Raw genomic sequence first — 5,883 nt, 5'->3', positions numbered from 1 at the left:
TGATCAGACTTACTCTGTGTGACATTATTTACCTGAGGAAGGCCATTTCTATCAAAACAAAGGGAAAAATGTAATGCAAAGAGAAATATATCAGTACATATATTAAATATTTTTATTGCATTTATCAAATGGAATAAAAGGAAAAAAGAGATTGGCAGGCTAATGACACACTGAAGAATAATTGAAAACATGCTTAATCATTTGTCCACAAAGCAAAGGACAAATGCAAATTTGATTATGAAGAGTGGTGAAAAAGGTAAACAACAATTTGGAAATTATTTCTATTTATTCTTCAGAATCAATGAATAAAGAAAAGAAGTATCAAAGTAATAATGAATTAAAATGTGTGTTTCCTTGTTAAAGTGAAATGATTTTGGGGGGCTGAAAGTGAACCCCATATTTCTCCCCAGTTTCAGATATTTGCCTGATTTATGGCTACTGATAAAATCATTGTCATATCCAGGTTTTAGAGTCAAATAATTTATGACTCAGTAGAGTGTGCTGCCAGGGCTAGTCTTTCCTGTTGGTAAGTCTCCACATGGTTTGTGAGGGTCACCAGGTAGCTTTCCATGCTCAGAATTTGCCTGCTTTGTAGGTGCCAAATAACCAGACATTCTATTAGTGGGGATTCTTTCCTATGGAATAAAGTATTAAATGCTAATATGAGGAAGTAGAAAAATATAAAAGCAAGGCTCACATTTAATACATGATTGAAACATGCTGAATACTTTCCAAGTGATTGATAACCAAGAGCAAGAATTCACTTGGAATCATGGTTACAGCAGATAAGTTTTGACAGGAAACATGTGGAGAGACCAAGAAGTACCTCAATGTAATGGCAAAGTTGAGATGGAAGAAACATGTCAGGGACAGGATTGGGGACCTAACTGTATAAATGAGGATAATGAAAAGGGAAGGAGGTTTTATATATGGAAAATAAACTTTATCTACAGCTAGCAGTAACTGAGATTGCTTAGTCTAATAAAAGGCGACTGGAAGTAGGTGATTGGTAGAGGTTAAAAAATAAAAGGCAGTCTGGTAGAAAATGGAGTCAACTATTTGAGAGTCCTACAAGATAAATTCAAAACGAATATGAACAGACTATATTGAGGCAAGTAAATATCAGACTAAAAAAATCAATTGGCTTACCAGTGGCTTCCTCTTCTATAACATATCATTTCGCCTTTTCCTCTAGACTTCTATATACACATAACTGATCTCTCTGTGAGTAGATGGAGACTTATTCTGACCCTCTTTAATTTCTCTCTGATTCAATGATGGCAATGAAAAATGAAACTTAATATCATCTTTAGAGGAGAAAATACAAAATGATATGAATTTGTATATGTCTCATGTTAGATCCTAGAGAAGCAGCTGCTGAGACTGAGTTTTTAATGCAAAATGTTGGTAAAGGATCAACACCAGTAAGCGGAAGGGAAGAAAACAGATTGAGCAGAGGGAGAAGTGAAAGTGCATCAAAGGCCAAGCAAATAATCAGAGAACTTGGTGAGGAGCTCTAGAGCAAGGATTGTCTACAACACTGTCGCACAACAGGCTGAAATAGATGAGGCCTTTTAACCAGGAGTTACCAGACTATGGTCAGCCTGCTGCATGTTTTTATATTGCCTGTGAACTAAGATTATTTCTTTCCATTTTTAAATGGTTAAAAAAAAAACAAATGAACATTTTCTGACATGAAAATTATATGAAATTCAAATATCAATGTGCATAAATACAGTTTTATTGGTACACAGCCATTCTCATCCATTATGTATTATCCTTGGCTGTTTATGAAATACAACAGCAAAATCGAGTAGTTTGTGGCAGAGTCTCTACTGCTCATGTAGCTTAAAAGACTTGTTTGCTTTTTAATAGAAAACATTTGCAAATTCCTCCTTAATTCTCCTGCTTTACTGGGTCACAGGTAAGGGTAACTCTAGGAAGAGTCAGCTCTCTGCTACTGAGTCAAACCTTGAAAAAGCTGACAACCAGAAACTGTTTTCAGACCCCACTCCAGAGCTGGGCAGCCAGCCCTTCTTTTAAAAGGTTATGCTGCCATAACCTGTCTACCATAATGCTAATTTCCACAGATCACATACTAAATGCCAGCTATTCCAACTAGCTTTTGACAAATATACTATTGTCAAATAAAATCTGTTTTGCAGTTATTCCAACCTATGACGTGAGCAGATACTTTAATGTAATAGAAAAACAAAATTTTTATTCAAGATGTATTTCATCAAAGAGTTTGGATCCTATTAGCAATGTTTAGCATTTTAAAGACTTAAAAATCTGCTTTCCAATTATATTATTTTGAAAGAGATTTATTGAATAAGTGCAGAAGTTGTTATAAAAAATAAGTGAACATATTCATCTTCAACAAATGTTTAATTATTACACATAAGAGTGCTACAGGACTTGTCAAATATCAATTATTGTACTGTTTTTATTGAAGAACTGGCCTTGCACATTTTCTAGAGTTCAGAAAAATGTCTAATTGCCTCAGAGTTTTCCCTCCCTGATTATTATTTCCTCTTGTTTCCTTAGTTACTTTCATGGGTTCTATTTCAAAGGTTTTTCTTATAATAGATTGTGCTTTTGTCATTATTTTCTCTGAGAAATCAGATTTGGCTCTCCCATTTTTACCCCTAATTAAAATTTTTGGTCTAATTTCAGTATATTTCATTAGTTCTTACAGAACACATGAGCATGAAAGAGGGTTTTCACTATTGATTTAAGGTTGAATAATATGCAGGCATCTAATAAGCACTGTCCATGTTAAGACTATTTCGTCAAAGTTCTCATTAGTCCATTTGCACATTGGCCAAGAAGACCGCATCAAATTCCAAGGAACAGTTTGGATTGCAGGTCCCAAGATCTAAAAAGTTAATTCTAAAAGTTAATTTTCATTGGATTACAAACAATCAAGAACGACAAGATAATTAGGTTATTTAAATGCAAGTCTGTCAAAGACGGAGTTAAGAAGTACTGAAAGGATTAATAATTTGATAACTAAAACAATAAGATCATATTATTAATTTGTCTTTTGAAATTAGCATTTTTAATTCAACATATAATGTAGAAATTTGAGGAGAAATAGTTTGCAATTGTGTTTACTTTATAATTGGCTAGTGTTTCTCACTGTTCCTCATTCTCAATCTGTATTTTCTTCATCTCTTCAGAGGTAATTTTTACATAAACTTCATGTACAGTTAGGTGCGGAGAACAGCTTTATTGCCTGAAGAACATGCTCCTTGCTACAAGAGAATCAGCCAAGTCAAATAACAGAAAAACTTTATAATGTTAATGAGATTAACAATGACTCAGTTTTCAGATTACACATATTCTATTTGTTGATTCACCTGATATGTTTTTTTTTTCATTTAATGACAATGTATTAAGTGCCACGGGCATGTTTGAGAGAAGAATTTTTCAAGAAAGAACTACTGCAAATTTTCTGAGGTAGGACTATGAGTATCCTAGGGAAAGCAAAGGGACATTGTGGATGGAACTCAGTAAGTGATGGAGCTCCCAGTAGGACATTGATTAGGACATGAGAATGATCCATGAGAGAGTCAATGGATTAATTCATGCACAGCTATAGGTGATTGTAAGGATTGTTAAAGACTGCTAAGGGTTAAGATTCGACTTAATTTACAAACTAATAAGTGAGCCTGCCTCAGTTTCAGGGGTGTTGAGAGAAGCAATGAGACTTCTGCGTAAGAGTAAATGAACTTTATTACTCACAGAAAGGCAGGCAGTATGAACTTCATGTTCATACCTGTGTCTTATGCTTCCTAAGTCCCACAGAAGCAATATCAAGTGGCCCAGATGGATACTACAAACACAGTAGCATAGTAGCTACAGATGAGAAATCCTGAACTTAGAAAGCTTATTTATTAAAGTTATCCAGAGAAACAGAACCAATAGGATATATACACACATATTTGTATACATCCTATTGGTTGATATATACATAATTTTACAGATATGGTTTTTACACATATACTATGATTTTACATTTTTATGATTTTGCATGTATTTATGATTATATGTGTGTAAATATAATGTTTATATATATATATATATATGTACACAGAGAGAGAGGATTTATTATAATCGTGTAGGATTTATTGTGAACCAGAAGCCAAGAAGGTTCACAATCTGCTGTCAACAAGCTGGAGACCTAGGAAAGCTGGTGTTGTCGATCAGACTGAGTCCCAAGACCTGAAAACCAGATGACAGGCTGTCATACGTTGAGGGCAGGAGAAGACTGATGTCCCAGCTGATAAGTTAGGCAGATAGCAAATTGTTCCTTCCTCCACCTTTTTGTTCTATTCGGGCCCTCAACGGATTCAATGATGCCCACCCTCATTGAGGAGGGTAGTCTGCTTTACTCAGTCAGCCTATTCAAATGCTAGTCTCATCTCAGAAATAAGGTTTAGCCAGTATCTGGGCACCCCATGGACTAACAAAATTGAAACATAAAATTAACCATCAAAACTTCTAATCATATGAGGGGGCAGCTAGCAAACTGTGCCAACTTTTACCCTGAAAGGAGACAGTATCTTTTATTGTCCTGTTTCAGAAACAAATATTTTCTCTGCCCTAGAGGAAGACATTATCTCTATCATCCAAGGATGTTTATTATGCAAACAAGAGATCCATGGACAACTGTTTCACAAAAAGGATTTTAGCATTTACTGTGAGTAAAATGAACAGCCATTGCAAGCATTTTCTTTAAAAAGAGTGACATGGTGTGATTTTCATTTTAGAAGATTTACTCTGGTTACTGTGTTAAGAATATACCCATGAGAATCAATGGTAAAAGCTGTGAGATCAATAAGGGCGAAAGATGATAGCACATCGACCAGATGGTAAAAGCAGCAATGGTAAGTACTTTGACTGTGTATATAGTTTGAAATTAGATCCCATAGGATTTCTTGATGGATTGGTCGTGGGGTATAAGACAAACAATGGAGCAAAATTTGAAGCTCCTATTAAACAAGATTGGGAAGATTTTAGGTGAAGAGGATTTGCAAGTGAGTGAAATAATTTCAGTTTCAGTCACATAGAGTTTGAGATGTGGATTAGATAGTCAAGTGAGATACTAGGTAGAGATATGAATATGTTAATCTGGAATTTGGAAAAGAGATCTAGGTTGGACACACACACACTCTCATACACACACTCACACACACAAGCTATTCTGCTTATCTACTTCCAGTCTGTTCTTCTACTCTCATTTTGTTGCTTGATAAGCAGTTCTAAAGGACAATTATTTATTTTTCTCATTGATCCTCACAAGTTTGAGCTCTCTCAAGTACAATTCATATTGATCAAGCTCATTTGCTTCATTCCAGACTGGGCTGGTGGAAAGCTAGAAAATAGCTTTCCCAGGCCCAGATTTTAGGTAATGGGATATATTTAAGATATGTATCTTAAACTCAACTCATGTTGGCATTCAGTTTAATTTCACTCCTGTTGATCCTCTGTTTCTGGGATTTTTGGTTGGTATAAGTGAATTCTGTTCCTCTGGGATTTTTGATTGTTATAAGTGTATCTCTGTTTAAGTTCCTAGTAGCCATCTTGAACTCCTATTTTATAACCAACTTCTTCATGTCTTTTCCTATTTCTACCTTAGCTTCTGATTTTTTTGTTAGTTTCCTCAGGAGCTACATTCTGATGCTGAACCTGAGCCCAGTTGATGGGGCAATGCTATCTATTTAAAAATTTCACCATTGTTTATCCTACCTAAAATATTTTCAGTTATTATTTAATATAAATGTATGCAAACTACTCATGTCTCAGTTACCAACACATTTTGCTATTGCAATTCAAGTATTTAGATTTCCAGTTGATTTTTAGTACTAATTGTTTTCT

This window comes from Colobus angolensis, unplaced genomic scaffold, assembly GCF_000951035.1.
Source record: "Colobus angolensis palliatus isolate OR3802 unplaced genomic scaffold, Cang.pa_1.0 Scaffold353, whole genome shotgun sequence".
Lineage (NCBI taxonomy): Eukaryota > Metazoa > Chordata > Mammalia > Primates > Cercopithecidae > Colobus > Colobus angolensis.
Note: the sequence above shows the minus strand (reverse complement) of the source record.